At 57.6% G+C, this 19,154-nt stretch overlaps 1 protein-coding gene across 1 annotated transcript in view; it reads right to left on the bottom strand.

The window, feature by feature from the left end:
• LOC147663704 (general transcription and DNA repair factor IIH helicase subunit XPD-like) overlaps positions 1-19,154 on the bottom strand; it is a 324,670-nt gene that overhangs the window by 189,976 nt on the left and 115,540 nt on the right. The gene's annotated exons all lie outside the window — the stretch shown is intronic.

Below are 19,154 nucleotides of genomic sequence, written 5' to 3'. Positions count from 1 at the left end.
CCCCCGGCGGCCACGCCCCCTCATCACCGACTATTTACCTTTCGCGACACCCGCTCCGCGGGTGCCGCTCACTTGTTCTTTTTCCCGGATTTTAAAACGAGGAAAGCAGTTCATTGCCCACGGAGGGATTCTCAGACCACAGGGGCTCATCTGCCAGGTCGCGCTGCTGGTGGGAGCAGTTCCGCATTCGGCGGTAACTCTGCATGCTCCCAGCGTGCGCTTGACCAAGGATAAAATAAACTACTGCCGACCACACCGGGGGACTGCGAGGACCAGCAGCCTCTAGCTTTCACAGCTGGTGCCTCTTCCCCCGGCGGCCACGCCCCCTCATCACCGACTATTTACCTTTCGCGACACCCGCTCCGCGGGTGCCGCTCACTTGTTCTTTTTCCCGGATTTTAAAACGAGGAAAGCAGTTCATTGCCCACGGATGGATTCTCAGACCACAGGGGCTCATCTGCCAGGTCGCGCTGCTGGTGGGAGCAGTTCCGCATTCGGCGGTAACTCTGCATGCTCCCAGCATGCGCTTGACCAAGGATAAAATAAACTACTGCCGACCACACCGGGGGACTGCGAGGACCAGCAGCCTCTAGCTTTCACAGCTGGTGCCTCTTCCCCCGGCGGCCACGCCCCCTCATCACCGACTATTTACCTTTCGCGACACCCGCTCCGCGGGTGCCGCTCACTTGTTCTTTTTCCCGGATTTTAAAACGAGGAAAGCAGTTCATTGCCCACGGAGGGATTCTCAGACCACAGGGGCTCATCTGCCAGGTCGCGCTGCTGGTGGGAGCAGTTCCGCATTCGGCGGTAACTCTGCATGCTCCCAGCGTGCGCTTGACCAAGGATAAAATAAACTACTGCCGACCACACCGGGGGACTGCGAGGACCAGCAGCCTCTAGCTTTCACAGCTGGTGCCTCTTCCCCCGGCGGCCACGCCCCCTCATCACCGACTATTTACCTTTCGCGACACCCGCTCCGCGGGTGCCGCTCACTTGTTCTTTTTCCCGGATTTTAAAACGAGGAAAGCTGTTCATTGCCCACGGAGGGATTCTCAGACCACAGGGGCTCATCTGCCAGGTCGCGCTGCTGGTGGGAGCAGTTCCGCATTCGGCGGTAACTCTGCATGCTCCCAGCGTGCGCTTGACCAAGGATAAAATAAACTACTGCCGACCACACCGGGGGACTGCGAGGACCAGCAGCCTCTAGCTTTCACAGCTGGTGCCTCTTCCCCCGGCGGCCACGCCCCCTCATCACCGACTATTTACCTTTCGCGACACCCGCTCCGCGGGTGCCGCTCACTTGTTCTTTTTCCCGGATTTTAAAACGAGGAAAGCAGTTCATTGCCCACGGAGGGATTCTCAGACCACAGGGGCTCTTCTGCCAGGTCGCGCTGCTGGTGGGAGCAGTTCCGCATTCGGCGGTAACTCTGCATGCTCCCAGCGTGCGCTTGACCAAGGATAAAATAAACTACTGCCGACCACACCGGGGGACTGCGAGGACCAGCAGCCTCTAGCTTTCACAGCTGGTGCCTCTTCCCCCGGCGGCCACGCCCCCTCATCACCGACTATTTACCTTTCGCGACACCCGCTCCGCGGGTGCCGCTCACTTGTTCTTTTTCCCGGATTTTAAAATGAGGAAAGCTGTTCATTGCCCATGGAGGGATTCTCAGACCACTGGGGCTCATCTGCCAGGTCGCGCTGCTGGTGGGAGCAGTTCCGCATTCGGCGGTAACTCTGCATGCTCCCAGCGTGCGCTTGACCAAGGATAAAATAAACTACTGCCGACCACACCGGGGGACTGCGAGGACCAGCAGCCTCTAGCTTTCACAGCTGGTGCCTCTTCCCCCGGCGGCCACGCCCCCTCATCACCGACTATTTACCTTTCGCGACACCCGCTCCGCGGGTGCCGCTCACTTGTTCTTTTTCCCGGATTTTAAAACGAGGAAAGCAGTTCATTGCCCACGGAGGGATTCTCAGACCACAGGGGCTCATCTGCCAGGTCGCGCTGCTGGTGGGAGCAGTTCCGCATTCGGCGATTACTCTGCATGCTCCCAGCGTGCGCTTGACCAAGGATAAAATAAACTACTGCCGACCACACCGGGGGACTGCGAGGACCAGCAGCCTCTAGCTTTCACAGCTGGTGCCTCTTCCCCGGGCGGCCACGCCCCCTCATCACCGACTATTTACCTTTCGCGACACCCGCTCCGCGGGTGCCGCTCACTTGTTCTTTTTCCCGGATTTTAAAACGAGGAAAGCAGTTCATTGCCCACGGATGGATTCTCAGACCACAGGGGCTCATCTGCCAGGTCGCGCTGCTGGTGGGAGCAGTTCCGCATTCGGCGGTAGCTCTGCATGCTCCCAGCATGCGCTTGACCAAGGATAAAATAAACTACTGCCGACCACACCGGGGGACTGCGAGGACCAGCAGCCTCTAGCTTTCACAGCTGGTGCCTCTTCCCCCGGCGGCCACGCCCCCTCATCACCGACTATTTACCTTTCGCGACACCCGCTCCGCGGGTGCCGCTCACTTGTTCTTTTTCCCGGATTTTAAAACGAGGAAAGCAGTTCATTGCCCACGGAGGGATTCTCAGACCACAGGGGCTCATCTGCCAGGTCGCGCTGCTGGTGGGAGCAGTTCCGCATTCGGCGGTAACTCTGCATGCTCCCAGCGTGCGCTTGACCAAGGATAAAATAAACTACTGCCGACCACACCGGGGGACTGCGAGGACCAGCAGCCTCTAGCTTTCACAGCTGGTGCCTCTTCCCCCGGCGGCCACGCCCCCTCATCACCGACTATTTACCTTTCGCGACACCCGCTCCGCGGGTGCCGCTCACTTGTTCTTTTTCCCGGATTTTAAAACGAGGAAAGCAGTTCATTGCCCACGGATGGATTCTCAGACCACAGGGGCTCATCTGCCAGGTCGCGCTGCTGGTGGGAGCAGTTCCGCATTCGGCGGTAACTCTGCATGCTCCCAGCATGCGCTTGACCAAGGATAAAATAAACTACTGCCGACCACACCGGGGGACTGCGAGGACCAGCAGCCTCTAGCTTTCACAGCTGGTGCCTCTTCCCCCGGCGGCCACGCCCCCTCATCACCGACTATTTACCTTTCGCGACACCCGCTCCGCGGGTGCCGCTCACTTGTTCTTTTTCCCGGATTTTAAAACGAGGAAAGCAGTTCATTGCCCACGGAGGGATTCTCAGACCACAGGGGCTCATCTGCCAGGTCGCGCTGCTGGTGGGAGCAGTTCCGCATTCGGCGGTAACTCTGCATGCTCCCAGCGTGCGCTTGACCAAGGATAAAATAAACTACTGCCGACCACACCGGGGGACTGCGAGGACCAGCAGCCTCTAGCTTTCACAGCTGGTGCCTCTTCCCCCGGCGGCCACGCCCCCTCATCACTGACTATTTACCTTTCGCGACACCCGCTCCGCGGGTGCCGCTCACTTGTTCTTTTTCCCGGATTTTAAAACGAGGAAAGCAGTTCATTGCCCACGGATGGATTCTCAGACCACAGGGGCTCATCTGCCAGGTCGCGCTGCTGGTGGGAGCAGTTCCGCATTCGGCGGTAACTCTGCATGCTCCCAGCATGCGCTTGACCAAGGATAAAATAAACTACTGCCGACCACACCGGGGGACTGCGAGGACCAGCAGCCTCTAGCTTTCACAGCTGGTGCCTCTTCCCCCGGCGGCCACGCCCCCTCATCACCGACTATTTACCTTTCGCGACACCCGCTCCGCGGGTGCCGCTCACTTGTTCTTTTTCCCGGATTTTAAAACGAGGAAAGCAGTTCATTGCCCACGGAGGGATTCTCAGACCACAGGGGCTCATCTGCCAGGTCGCGCTGCTGGTGGGAGCAGTTCCGCATTCGGCGGTAACTCTGCATGCTCCCAGCGTGCGCTTGACCAAGGATAAAATAAACTACTGCCGACCACACCGGGGGACTGCGAGGACCAGCAGCCTCTAGCTTTCACAGCTGGTGCCTCTTCCCCCGGCGGCCACGCCCCCTCATCACCGACTATTTACCTTTCGCGACACCCGCTCCGCGGGTGCCGCTCACTTGTTCTTTTTCCCGGATTTTAAAACGAGGAAAGCAGTTCATTGCCCACGGAGGGATTCTCAGACCACAGGGGCTCATCTGCCAGGTCGCGCTGCTGGTGGGAGCAGTTCCGCATTCGGCGGTAACTCTGCATGCTCCCAGCGTGCGCTTGACCATGGATAAAATAAACTACTGCCGACCACACCGGGGGACTGCGAGGACCAGCAGCCTCTAGCTTTCACAGCTGGTGCCTCTTCCCCCGGCGGCCACGCCCCCTCATCACCGACTATTTACCTTTCGCAACACCCGCTCCGCGGGTGCCGCTCACTTGTTCTTTTTCCCGGATTTTAAAACGAGGAAAGCAGTTCATTGCCCACGGAGGGATTCTCAGACCACAGGGGCTCATCTGCCAGGCCGCGCTGCTGGTGGGAGCAGTTCCGCATTCGGCGGTAACTCTGCATGCTCCCAGCGTGCGCTTGACCAAGGATAAAATAAACTACTGCCGACCACACCGGGGGACTGCGAGGACCAGCAGCCTCTAGCTTTCACAGCTGGTGCCTCTTCCCCCGGCGGCCACGCCCCCTCATCACCGACTATTTACCTTTGGCGACACCCGCTCCGCGGGTGCCGCTCACTTGTTCTTTTTCCCGGATTTTAAAACGAGGAAAGCTGTTCATTGCCCACGGAGGGATTCTCAGACCACAGGGGCTCATCTGCCAGGTCGCGCTGCTGGTGGGAGCAGTTCCGCATTCGGCGGTAACTCTGCATGCTCCCAGCATGCGCTTGACCAAGGATAAAATAAACTACTGCCGACCACACCGGGGGACTGCGAGGACCAGCAGCCTCTAGCTTTCACAGCTGGTGCCTCTTCCCCCGGCGGCCACGCCCCCTCATCACCGACTATTTACCTTTCGCGACACCCGCTCCGCGGGTGCCGCTCACTTGTTCTTTTTCCCGGATTTTAAAACGAGGAAAGCAGTTCATTGCCCACGGAGGGATTCTCAGACCACAGGGGCTCATCTGCCAGGTCGCGCTGCTGGTGGGAGCAGTTCCGCATTCGGCGGTAACTCTGCATGCTCCCAGCGTGCGCTTGACCAAGGATAAAATAAACTACTGACGACCACACCGGGGGACTGCGAGGACCAGCAGCCTCTAGCTTTCACAGCTGGTGCCTCTTCCCCCGGCGGCCACGCCCCCTCATCACCGACTATTTACCTTTCGCGACACCTGCTCCGCGGGTGCCGCTCACTTGTTCTTTTTCCCGGATTTTAAAACGAGGAAAGCAGTTCATTGCCCACGGAGGGATTCTCAGACCACAGGGGCTCATCTGCCAGGTCGCGCTGCTGGTGGGAGCAGTTCCGCATTCGGCGGTAACTCTGCATGCTCCCAGCGTGCGCTTGACCAAGGATAAAATAAACTACTGCCGACCACACCGGGGGACTGCGAGGCCCAGCAGCCTCTAGCTTTCACAGCTGGTGCCTCTTCCCCCGGCGGCCACGCCCCCTCATCACCGACTATTTACCTTTCGCGACACCCGCTCCGCGGGTGCCGCTCACTTGTTCTTTTTCCCGGATTTTAAAACGAGGAAAGCAGTTCATTGCCCACGGAGGGATTCTCAGACCACAGGGGCTCATCTGCCAGGTCGCGCTGCTGGTGGGAGCAGTTCCGCATTCGGCGGTAACTCTGCATGCTCCCAGCGTGCGCTTGACCAAGGATAAAATAAACTACTGCCGACCACACCGGGGGACTGCGAGGACCGGCAGCCTCTAGCTTTCACAGCTGGTGCCTCTTCCCCCGGCGGCCACGCCCCCTCATCACCGACTATTTACCTTTCGCGACACCCGCTCCGCGGGTGCCGCTCACTTGTTCTTTTTCCCGGATTTTAAAACGAGGAAAGCAGTTCATTGCCCACGGAGGGATTCTCAGACCACAGGGGCTCATCTGCCAGGTCGCGCTGCTGGTGGGAGCAGTTCCGCATTCGGCGGTAACTCTGCATGCTCCCAGCGTGCGCTTGACCAAGGATAAAATAAACTACTGCCGACCACACCGGGGGACTGCGAGGCCCAGCAGCCTCTAGCTTTCACAGCTGGTGCCTCTTCCCCCGGCGGCCACGCCCCCTCATCACCGACTATTTACCTTTCGCGACACCCGCTCCGCGGGTGCCGCTCACTTGTTTTTTTTCCCGGATTTTAAAACGAGGAAAGCAGTTCATTGCCCACGGAGGGATTCTCAGACCACAGGGGCTCATCTGCTAGGTCGCGCTGCTGGTGGGAGCAGTTCCGCATTCGGCGGTAACTCTGCATGCTCCCAGCGTGCGCTTGACCAAGGATAAAATAAACTACTGCCGACCACACCGGGGGACTGCGAGGACCAGCAGCCTCTAGCTTTCACAGCTGGTGCCTCTTCCCCGGGCGGCCACGCCCCCTCATCACCGACTATTTACCTTTCGCAACACCCGCTCCGCGGGTGCCGCTCACTTGTTCTTTTTCCCGGATTTTAAAACGAGGAAAGCAGTTCATTGCCCACGGAGGGATTCTCAGACCACAGGGGCTCATCTGCCAGGTCGCGCTGCTGGTGGGAGCAGTTCCGCATTCGGCGGTAACTCTGCATGCTCCCAGCGTGCGCTTGACCAAGGATAAAATAAACTACTGCCGACCACACCGGGGGACTGCGAGGACCAGCAGCCTCTAGCTTTCACAGCTGGTGCCTCTTCCCCCGGCGGCCACGCCCCCTCATCACCGACTATTTACCTTTCGCGACACCCGCTCCGCGGGTGCCGCTCACTTGTTCTTTTTCCCGGATTTTAAAACGAGGAAAGCAGTTCATTGCCCACGGAGGGATTCTCAGACCACAGGGGCTCATCTGCCAGGTCGCGCTGCTGGTGGGAGCAGTTCCGCATTCGGCGGTAACTCTGCATGCTCCCAGCGTGCGCTTGACCAAGGATAAAATAAACTACTGCTGACCACACCGGGGGACTGCGAGGACCGGCAGCCTCTAGCTTTCACAGCTGGTGCCTCTTCCCCCGGCGGCCACGCCCCCTCATCACCGACTATTTACCTTTCGCGACACCCGCTCCGCGGGTGCCGCTCACTTGTTCTTTTTCCTGGATTTTAAAACGAGGAAAGCAGTTCATTGCCCACGGAGGGATTCTCAGACCACAGGGGCTCATCTGCCAGGTCGCGCTGCTGGTGGGAGCAGTTCCGCATTCGGCGGTAACTCTGCATGCTCCCAGCGTGCGCTTGACCAAGGATAAAATAAACTACTGCCGACCACACCGGGGGACTGCGAGGCCCAGCAGCCTCTAGCTTTCACAGCTGGTGCCTCTTCCCCCGGCGGCCACGCCCCCTCATCACCGACTATTTACCTTTCGCGACACCCGCTCCGCGGGTGCCGCTCACTTGTTCTTTTTCCCGGATTTTAAAACGAGGAAAGCAGTTCATTGCCCACGGAGGGATTCTCAGACCACAGGGGCTCATCTGCCAGGTCGCGCTGCTGGTGGGAGCAGTTCCGCATTCGGCGGTAACTCTGCATGCTCCCAGCGTGCGCTTGACCAAGGATAAAATAAACTACTGCCGACCACACCGGGGGACTGCGAGGACCAGCAGCCTCTAGCTTTCACAGCTGGTGCCTCTTCCCCCGGCGGCCACGCCCCCTCATCACCGACTATTTACCTTTCGCGACACCCGCTCCGCGGGTGCTGCTCACTTGTTCTTTTTCCCGGATTTTAAAACGAGGAAAGCAGTTCATTGCCCACGGAGGGATTCTCAGACCACAGGGGCTCATCTGCCAGGTCGCGCTGCTGGTGGGAGCAGTTCCGCATTCGGCGGTAACTCTGCATGCTCCCAGCGTGCGCTTGACCAAGGATAAAATAAACTACTGCCGACCACACCGGGGGACTGCGAGGACCAGCAGCCTCTAGCTTTCACAGCTGGTGCCTCTTCCCCCGGCGGCCACGCCCCCTCATCACCGACTATTTACCTTTCGTGACACCCGCTCCGCGGGTGCCGCTCACTTGTTCTTTTTCCCGGATTTTAAAACGAGGAAAGCAGTTCATTGCCCGCGGAGGGATTCTCAGACCACAGGGGCTCATCTGCCAGGTCGCGCTGCTGGTGGGAGCAGTTCCGCATTCGGCGGTAACTCTGCATGCTCCCAGCGTGCGCTTGACCAAGGATAAAATAAACTACTGCCGACCACACCGGGGGACTGCGAGGACCGGCAGCCTCTAGCTTTCACAGCTGGTGCCTCTTCCCCCGGCGGCCACGCCCCCTCATCACCGACTATTTACCTTTCGCGACACCCGCTCCGCGGGTGCCGCTCACTTGTTCTTTTTCCCGGATTTTAAAACGAGGAAAGCAGTTCATTGCCCACGGAGGGATTCTCAGACCACAGGGGCTCATCTGCCAGGTCGCGCTGCTGGTGGGAGCAGTTCCGCATTCGGCGGTAACTCTGCATGCTCCCAGCGTGCGCTTGACCAAGGATAAAATAAACTACTGCCGACCACACCGGGGGACTGCGAGGACCAGCAGCCTCTAGCTTTCACAGCTGGTGCCTCTTCCCCCGGCGGCCACGCCCCCTCATCACCGACTATTTACCTTTCGCAACACCCGCTCCGCGGGTGCCGCTCACTTGTTCTTTTTCCCGGATTTTAAAACGAGGAAAGCAGTTCATTGCCCACGGATGGATTCTCAGACCACAGGGGCTCATCTGCCAGGTCGCGCTGCTGGTGGGAGCAGTTCCGCATTCGGCGGTAACTCTGCATGCTCCCAGCATGCGCTTGACCAAGGATAAAATAAACTACTGCCGACCACACCGGGGGACTGCGAGGACCAGCAGCCTCTAGCTTTCACAGCTGGTGCCTCTTCCCCCGGCGGCCACGCCCCCTCATCACCGACTATTTACCTTTCGCGGGTGCCGCTCACTTGTTCTTTTTCCCGGATTTTAAAACGAGGAAAGCAGTTCATTGCCCACGGAGGGATTCTCAGACCACAGGGGCTCATCTGCCAGGTCGCGCTGCTGGTGGGAGCAGTTCCGCATTCGGCGGTAACTCTGCATGCTCCCAGCGTGCGCTTGACCAAGGATAAAATAAACTACTGCCGACCACACCGGGGGACTGCGAGGACCAGCAGCCTCTAGCTTTCACAGCTGGTGCCTCTTCCCCCGGCGGCCACGCCCCCTCATCACCGACTATTTACCTTTCGCGACACCCGCTCCGCGGGTGCCGCTCACTTGTTCTTTTTCCCGGATTTTAAAACGAGGAAAGCTGTTCATTGCCCACGGAGGGATTCTCAGACCACAGGGGCTCATCTGCCAGGTCGCGCTGCTGGTGGGAGCAGTTCCGCATTCGGCGGTAACTCTGCATGCTCCCAGCGTGCGCTTGACCAAGGATAAAATAAACTACTGCCGACCACACCGGGGGACTGCGAGGACCAGCAGCCTCTAGCTTTCACAGCTGGTGCCTCTTCCCCCGGCGGCCACGCCCCCTCATCACCGACTATTTACCTTTCGCGACACCCGCTTCGCGGGTGCCGCTCACTTGTTCTTTTTCCCGGATTTTAAAACGAGGAAAGCTGTTCATTGCCCATGGAGGGATTCTCAGACCACTGGGGCTCATCTGCCAGGTCGCGCTGCTGGTGGGAGCAGTTCCGCATTCGGCGGTAACTCTGCATGCTCCCAGCGTGCGCTTGACCAAGGATAAAATAAACTACTGCCGACCACACCGGGGGACTGCGAGGACCAGCAGCCTCTAGCTTTCACAGCTGGTGCCTCTTCCCCGGGCGGCCACGCCCCCTCATCACCGACTATTTACCTTTCGCGACACCCGCTCCGCGGGTGCCGCTCACTTGTTCTTTTTCCCGGATTTTAAAACGAGGAAAGCAGTTCATTGCCCACGGATGGATTCTCAGACCACAGGGGCTCATCTGCCAGGTCGCGCTGCTGGTGGGAGCAGTTCCGCATTCGGCGGTAGCTCTGCATGCTCCCAGCATGCGCTTGACCAAGGATAAAATAAACTACTGCCGACCACACCGGGGGACTGCGAGGACCAGCAGCCTCTAGCTTTCACAGCTGGTGCCTCTTCCCCCGGCGGCCACGCCCCCTCATCACCGACTGTTTACCTTTCGCGACACCCGCTCCGCGGGTGCCGCTCACTTGTTCTTTTTCCCGGATTTTAAAACGAGGAAAGCAGTTCATTGCCCACGGAGGGATTCTCAGACCACAGGGGCTCATCTGCCAGGTCGCGCTGCTGGTGGGAGCAGTTCCGCATTCGGCGGTAACTCTGCATGCTCCCAGCGTGCGCTTGACCAAGGATAAAATAAACTACTGCCGACCACACCGGGGGACTGCGAGGACCAGCAGCCTCTAGCTTTCACAGCTGGTGCCTCTTCCCCCGGCGGCCACGCCCCCTCATCACCGACTATTTACCTTTCGCGACACCCGCTCCGCGGGTGCCGCTCACTTGTTCTTTTTCCCGGATTTTAAAACGAGGAAAGCAGTTCATTGCCCGGAGGGGCGCTAGAGGGCGCACTGCGGAATGGCCGCACTGTCGTGAGGCTCCCGCTGCCCGGAGCTATTATCCGACCAGGTATCCTGATTACCATCTCTGCGCCCTGAACTGACCCCACGGATCGGTTGGGAGATCGACTGTCCACCTGTGGTCCAACTCCTGAGTCACTCGAAGGTTGCTGGCCGAAGTTACGAGGATCCCAAGTTTCTCCGACTCGCGCTCTGGAAGTCTGATGCCCTCTTGCCCGGCATCACTGCTCATGCCAGTCCGGGGCTCTGCACGTGGGGTGTAGGCCTAGCTCCGCCCTTCTCCGCCAGGCCCGATCGCTGGTCGGGCCAGACGCTTGGCTCATCCTTGTTGTCGGACTTATCTCTCGGAAATCCCATCTGCCTGCCCAGATACCATTGCTTACGGAGGCGCAACGGATCTTCTTTCTGGATTCTGAGGGTGTTGTCACTTGGGCTGGAAGCGAAGACGGCCATTTCTCGTCGTTGGGAGTGGCGGGGCGTGTTGGCCTGCTCGTGCCCCCACGATTCGAGCTGCTTTCTATCTGGCCGGGTCCCTTGTCCGACTTCTATCCTGACGCCTATTTGCATCGGTCCCCCGCTACACCACCGCTATGGGGAAGCCTGACACTAAACAGTCCAAATTGTCCTTTGACTCTGGAGGGGCTAGGCGTGGGACGCGTTTGCTCCAGGAAGCTGGGACTTTGCGGTCCCCCCCCCCCCGACTGTCGCTGAGAGTGTCCCGCACCCACCACCACCGGACTTTGCCCAAATGATGCAGGAGATGAGGCAGGGGTTCGCCACTATAGTGGACAAAGTGGACAAAATATCGTCGCGCATGGATGCGGTCGTCCAGAAATTGGACGTGCATGAGGAGCGCTTGACGGCGGCGGAACAGCGCATTTCGGACCATGATGACACGTCGGCCACCCATACCACCCAACTGGCGAGAATGGACAACATCTTGCGTGTCATTGCTGCTAAAAACGAAGAGTTGGAAGCGAGGAGTAGGCGCAACAACGTGCGAATTGTAGGTGTCCCGGAGTCCACGAATGTGGGCAAAATGGAGACTTATGTGGAGAGGCTACTGTTGGGCGCCATTGGGACGGAAGTTTTCTCGACCCAGTTCATCGTTGAGAGAGCGCATCGGACATTAGGGCCTCGCCCGGCCCCTGGGGCTGCACCGCGTCCCATCATTGCGCGCCTTTTGAATTATCGTGATAGAGACGCTGCTCTTCAGGCGGCCCGCACTAACAGGGCTCTCTCCTTCGAAGGGGTGTCTTTTACCATGTACCCCGACTTTACGCCAATGGTGCAGGACCAGCGTCGGAAGTTCTTGGGGGTGAAAAGGAAGCTTCGGGACCTTCAAGTGGACTACGCCTTGCTTTATCCGGCTAAACTTAGAGTGACGCATCAGGCTAAACAACATTTCTTTACCAACCCACAGCATGCTGAGGACTTTGCGAAGCGCCTCCAGCGCGAGCGAGCTGCGGCGGATCGGGGTGACGATCGAGATCCGGAGGGTGAACAGTCGGCGGCTGAGGAGGAGGTCGCCTGATACTGGTGACTTTGGACTTTGTCTATCTTTTGCCTGTTTTTCTGGAGCACTTTGGACGTGTATCTTTTGTATTGAGGACTGCTGCCTTCCTTCTCCGTATTTACGGCCTAGCTACCGTCCGTTGTTGGGTTGGTTGCTGATGCGTAGGTCATTTCTGTATTGTGTTGAATGAGTGTGTTCTTGTTATTTATTTTTGTGGGGTCGGTGTGACACCGCAGGATGGTGATATTTTGTGTTGCGCTCTGGGCACCCACCCCCCCGCGCTGTGCCTGGGGCCGCCTGATACTTGTTGGTGCGGACACTGGCGTGGCGTGAGGGAGTGGCGTCGTGCACCTCTGGAAGGTTCCCCGGAGGGTGTGCCCCATGGTTACCTTTGTTTTGGATTCTAGTCCTCTGTTGGTTGAATGGTTGTGAGCTGGGGGACGGGGGGGGGGGTATGCGTGGCCTGATGGTTGGGGTGGTGTCAGGTGGGTGGATGGGGTGGGAATGAAGCTGTCCATGTCGGGACTTCTGGTTCGCTATCGGAACCGTTGCTGTTGTTTGAGTGCACGGAAATGTTGTGGCGCCCGCTATCCAGGCTGCTCCACTTTTCTATCCGGCGGGATTGGCCCTGGGGTCCGTGCTCCCGTCCATTTTGGGCTCGAGTGCAGCGGCCGCCATTTTGGGCTGCCACGTGACGGGGCGCGCTCTGCTAGCGTAGCACGTGTGCGAGTTGTGGGCCGCGTGCGGCGCGCATTATGTCCTGAGTGCTTGATGCATGGATGGTTTGGTTGGGGGGGAGTTGTGTTTTTGTTTGGATGGTTTGGAGATGACTGGGAAATGTGTGGAGTGTATGTGGGGGTCTGTCCGTGCCCTGAGGCGTGGATCTATCGCTGGCTGTTACTGGTAGTTGGAAGCCCTGTATTTGTCTGTTGGGTCCTATGGGGCCCTGAATCTGTGTGATGTCGACTGCTGTTGTAGACCACATCTCGATTTTGTCCTGGAATGTACGGGGCCTTAATGATGCCAAGAAGTGTCGTAGTGTGATCCAGTATCTGGATAGGCATGCTATTCATGTTGCTTTTCTCCAGGAGACGCATCTGCGCCCCGCTCCCTCCCCCACTTTTGGTGGGAGGTGGGCTGCGGCCAGGGGGTTTGCTTCCTATTCTTCTTATGCTCGTGGGGTTGTCATCCTTGTAAAAAGATCGCTTGCATTTCAGGAACTTGGATCTGTGGGGGACTCTGAGGGGCGCTATGTGCTGCTGTGGGGACGACTTGGGCAGAACACTGTACTGTTTGTTAATTGCTATGCTCCTAATGTCGATACGCCAATCTTCTTTGTCACCCTGTGGGGTCATGTACTTGCTGTGGATGCTACTCACATTGTGTGGGGGGGTGACTTTAATCTTGCATTTCAGGCCCAGTTGGACAGATCGGAGGGCAGTCCTCAGTACAATGTACAAGCTAGAGAAGTGTTGCGGGGGATAGTGGAAGAGGCTGGGATGGTTGATAGTTGGAGGTACACCCACCCTGCTACCAAGGAGGGCACTCATTACACCACACATGCTCGCTCATGGGCGCGACTGGACTATGTGTTCCTCTCCAGAGAGTTGATGGCTGGCCTACGGGAGGCTACACATCTGGCTCGGACGTATTCGGATCACTGTCCGGTGAAGGTTGTTTTATCCGTCCCCGGGCTGCATAGGCCGCGCCCCCCTTGGCGTTTGTTTCCGACTGCTTTGCTTGACCCAGTGTTCAAGGAGGAACTCGGTGTGGAGGTGGAGGCGTTCTTCCCTAGAAACAAGGGCTCTGTGGACAGCATTGAGGTCATTTGGGAGGCATTCAAGGTTACGATCCGGGGTGTCACTATTTCTAAAAGTTGTGGAGTACTCCGTCTGATTGTTCGGGCCCTTGAGAGCTTGGAGGCTGATTTGCGAGACTTGGAGCGCAGGATGCAGGTTGACTCGGACCCTGCGCTTCTGGCACAGTTCCGCGCTAAACTTTCCGAGTATGAGGAGGAGGCTGCTCGTGAGGCTAAGCATAGGGGGAAATATTGGACGTCGAGGCGATACTGCGAGGGGGAGCGACCCGGTAAGGTCCTCGCGGCCCTTACTAGGCATCCTAGGCATGGGTCGGACGTGTTGGAATTGGTGTCTCCGGACGGCACTCGCTGTCGAGACACTTCGGAGATTCAGCGCACTTTTATTGATCACTATGCACACCTTTACACGACACAGCAGACGGGAGAGACTCGCTACGGCGGCTTCCTCGATGAGTTGGCGCTTTGTTGGTTGTCGGATGGTCATCGTGAGTTCTTAGGCAGGCCCCTAGAGGTGGAGGAGGTCAGGAATGCCATCATGTCTCTCTCTAATGGGAGGGCCGCCGGGCTGGATGGCCTTCCTGCTGAATTTTATAAGTGTTATGTGGACACCATGGCCCCTGTGCTCCGTGAGGTGTTTGAGGAGTCTCTGGAGGAGGGACGTCTACCGGGCTCCATGCGGGAGGTCGCCATCACGTCGCTGCTCAAGCCGGGTAAGGATCCGTTGGATGTGGGCTCCTACAGGCCCCTCTCATTGCTTAACTGCGATGTTAAAATTCTCGCGAAGGTCCTGGCGATGAGACTAGCCGAACTCATGCCCGTTATCGTGTTGCCTGACCAGTCGGGATTTGTGCCCGGCCGTGCAACATCTCACAATCTTCGCACTTTGTTTTCGCTTGTGTCGACCATTGATCCCACTGTCCCGGTTGCCGCCATCTTTCTTGATGCCACCAAGGCGTTTGACTCTGTTGAATGGGGCTACCTTATCGATGTTCTTTGTCGGATGGGTTTCCCCAGGATCTTCATCTCTTGGGTTAAGCTTTTATATACTGACCCGATGGCGAGGGTAGTAGTGAATGGAGTGCTATCCCCCTCGTTCCCTCTCACGAGAGGGACCCGACAGGGTTGCCCCCTCTCACCCCTCTTGTTTGCTATCGCCATTGAGCCGCTGGCCTGCAGGATTCGTCAGTTTCATCAGCAGAGTGCCTTTAATTGTCTTCAGCGACAGGTCGGCATTTCTTTATACGCCGACGATGTCACACTCTATGTTAAGGACCCTGAGAACAACCTTAACTCGCTCCTGCGGGAGCTGGTCGCTTTTGGAGGTGTTTCCGGGGTTCACATCAACTGGCGGAAATCTCAATTTTTCCCCCTCACTGCTGCGGTGGCCAGGTTTCCCCTTGACTACCCTCTGGAGTGGTGTGACTCGGAGTTGCGATACCTTGGTGTTGTCATATCCTTGAATAGGGAAGACGTGGTTCGGCTTAACTATGGTGTGGCCATTACTAAATTGGCGGACGATGTCACCAGGTGGATGTCTTTGCCTCTCTCCATGGCCGGTAGGGCGTCTCTTATCAAGATGGTAGTTCTGCCCCGCTTTCTTTATCTCTTTCAAAATCTCCCATATCATCCTGGGGCTTATTTCTTTCGGAGACTTCGCTCCGAGCTCTTGCGGTTGTTCTGGGGGGGCAAGCAGCCACGGGTGGCCTGGGCCACCCTAACGTTGCCTTATGCTGATGGCGGTTTCGACGTCCCTGATTTTGAACTTTATTATCTCAGCGCTCAGGCGCATTATGCTTATCACTGGATGCGCCCCACGCCGTTCATGCCCCAGATCGCTACTGAGCATTGGGTCGCCCACCCGCTCCCACTTGAAGGGATGGTTTTGGGCAAGGTGTCAGATGTGGAAACTCCTCGCACGACGGTAACGTGCACGGTGGATGCTTGGAGGCGAGTGGCTCATTTGCTAGGCGTTTCCTTTCTCTACTCGCCAGCCTTGCCTCTGTCGTATCATCCGGATTTGTCGCTGTTGTTGGAAACGGGGTTTCAGCGAATGTGCAAGCGGCTAGGTGTCCTCACGTGGGGCGACTTGTTTCATGACGGTGTCTTCCGTACGCAGGCTCATTTCTTCGGTGCGGCTGCTTGCTCCCCTCTAGACCTGTTCTACTTTGTCCGCCTGCGGCAGGGCATGCGTGCTCTGCTACCGGACTACCCTTCGGAGCCTGGGGTTACCCTCCCCCTCCACGTGCTGCTGGTTTCAGATGGGCGACACCTGGTGTCGAAATTATACGGGGCTATCCGCCGACAGCGATCGGTCCCGGCCAATCGGGTGCGCGAGCAGTGGGTTGCTGAATTGGGTGCTCCTATTACAGACGAGCAGTGGAAATATTGCTGCGGGCTCACGGCCAATGTTTCTTCTAGTTGTCGCCTTAAAATCATCCATTACAAGTTTGTTCAGAGGTTCTACTACACTCCGGCGAGGAAACTACGGTTCCATCTAGCGGAGGATGACAGGTGTGCTAGGTGTCGGGCGGAAGGCGCTGACTTTTTGCATTTGGCTTGGAGCTGTGCGGGGGTATTGGATTATTGGACTCAGGTGCATGAAGCTCTGCAGGTTATGGCGGAGGATGGGGTGGCGTTTGACCCCTTGGTGATGTTACTTGGCTTCTCTAAGGACGTACCTGCCCCTCACCGTAGATTTGTTGATGTGGCCCTGCTGCTGGCTAGGCGTAGGGTTGCTTGCTGCTGGGGTCGTGGTAGGGTGCCGCGCTTTCAGGACTGGGTGACTGACCTCATATACTGTCAGGATCAATATAATATCTATTCTGACTTGATGCCTGTTCGATGCAGACCAAAAGACTTTTGGAGTCCGCTCCAAGTGTATCTCCTAACCAGGGCTGTGCGGGACTCCGACTCTGAACCTGGGGACCGAGAGGGGATAGGTTGATGACAACACAATAGGCTGGGACTTTACACAACGCCTACTTTTCTTCCGGCGTCGGGAGAGGGGCTGACTGTCTCCTTTTCCTGTGCACTATTGGGGGGGTGTAGTCTCCCTTGCGACTGGTGTATTACTGATAATTCGGAGTGTATCCCGGTGCAGCACCTTTATTTCCTGTGTTCCTCCTATTTGAGTCCCCCCTGTCTCATGTGCTCTCAGCTACGGTACTGTGTTCATACTGCATTGTCTTATTGGCTCGCCTGCCCATGCTGGATCATTGTATTCTAGCCACTACTGTACATTTCGCTATTGCTCCCTGTATTGACCTGTGCCCTGCCCTGTACTTCCTTGTATCTCATTGAATTTCCTGTTTATTTTTTATTATTTCTCTTGGCTCTAACGTACCATTGTAATGGCCATATGTAACTGTCTGGTTTGTATGTACAATTCCCTTGAACCTGGTTGTCTCCAAATAAAGGTTTAAAAAAAAAAAAAAAAAAAAAAAGCAGTTCATTGCCCACGGAGGGATTCTCAGACCACAGGGGCTCATCTGCCAGGTCGCGCTGCTGGTGGGAGCAGTTCCGCATTCGGCGATTACTCTGCATGCTCCCAGCGTGCGCTTGACCAAGGATAAAATAAACTACTGCCGACCACACCGGGGGACTGCGAGGACCAGCAGCCTCTAGCTTTCACAGCTGGTGCCTCTTCCCCGGGCGGCCACGCCCCCTCATCACCGACTATTTACCTTTCGCGACACCCGATCCGCGGGTGCCGCTCACTTGTTCTTTTTCCCGGATTTTAAAACGAGGAAAGCAGTTCATTGCCCACGGATGGATTCTCAGACCACAGGGGCTCATCTGCCAGGTCGCGCTGCTGGTGGGAGCAGTTCCGCATTCGGCGGTAGCTCTGCATGCTCCCAGCATGCGCTTGACCAAGGATAAAATAAACTACTGCCGACCACACCGGGGGACTGCGAGGACCAGCAGCCTCTAGCTTTCACAGCTGGTGCCTCTTCCCCCGGCGGCCACGCCCCCTCATCACCGACTATTTACCTTTCGCGACACCCGCTCCGCGGGTGCCGCTCACTTGTTCTTTTTCCCGGATTTTAAAACGAGGAAAGCAGTTCATTGCCCACGGAGGGATTCTCAGACCACAGGGGCTCATCTGCCAGGTCGCGCTGCTGGTGGGAGCAGTTCCGCATTCGGCGGTAACTCTGCATGCTCCCAGCGTGCGCTTGACCAAGGATAAAATAAACTACTGCCGACCACACCGGGGGACTGCGAGGACCAGCAGCCTCTAGCTTTCACAGCTGGTGCCTCTTCCCCCGGCGGCCACGCCCCCTCATCACCGACTATTTACCTTTCGCGACACCCGCTCCGCGGGTGCCGCTCACTTGTTCTTTTTCCCGGATTTTAAAACGAGGAAAGCAGTTCATTGCCCACGGATGGATTCTCAGACCACAGGGGCTCATCTGCCAGGTCGCGCTGCTGGTGGGAGCAGTTCCGCATTCGGCGGTAACTCTGCATGCTCCCAGCATGCGCTTGACCAAGGATAAAATAAACTACTGCCGACCACACCGGGGGACTGCGAGGACCAGCAGCCTCTAGCTTTCACAGCTGGTGCCTCTTCCCCCGGCGGCCAGGCCCCCTCATCACCGACTATTTACCTTTCGCGACACCCGCTCCGCGGGTGCCGCTCACTTGTTCTTTTTCCCGGATTTTAAAACGAGGAAAGCAGTTCATTGCCCACGGAGGGATTCTCAGACCACAGGGGCTCATCTGCCAGGTCGCGCTGCTGGTGGGAGCAGTTCCGCATTCGGCGGTAACTCTGCATGCTCCCAGCGTGCGCTTGACCAAGGATAAAATAAACTACTGCCGACCACACCGGGGGACTGCGAGGACCAGCAGCCTCTAGCTTTCACAGCTGGTGCCTCTTCCCCCGGCGGCCACGCCCCCTCATCACCGACTATTTACCTTTCGCGACACCCGCTCCGCGGGTGCCGCTCCGCGGGTGCCGCTCACTTGTTCTTTTTCCCGGATTTTAAAACGAGGAAAGCAGTTCATTGCCCACGGAGGGATTCTCAGACCACAGGGGCTCATCTGCCAGGTCGCGCTGCTGGTGGGAGCAGTTCCGCATTCGGCGGTAACTCTGCATGCTCCCAGCGTGCGCTTGACCAAGGATAAAATAAACTACTGCCGACCACACCGGGGGACTGCGAGGACCAGCAGCCTCTAGCTTTCACAGCTGGTGCCTCTTCCCCCGGCGGCCACGCCCCCTCATCACCGACTATTTACCTTTGGCGACACCC

The sequence above is a fragment of the Lissotriton vulgaris genome, unplaced genomic scaffold, assembly GCF_964263255.1.
Source record: "Lissotriton vulgaris unplaced genomic scaffold, aLisVul1.2 SCAFFOLD_1574, whole genome shotgun sequence".
NCBI lineage: Eukaryota > Metazoa > Chordata > Amphibia > Caudata > Salamandridae > Lissotriton > Lissotriton vulgaris.
The sequence above is the reverse complement of the archived record's forward strand: the minus strand, read 5'-3'. Positions and strand labels throughout refer to the sequence as shown.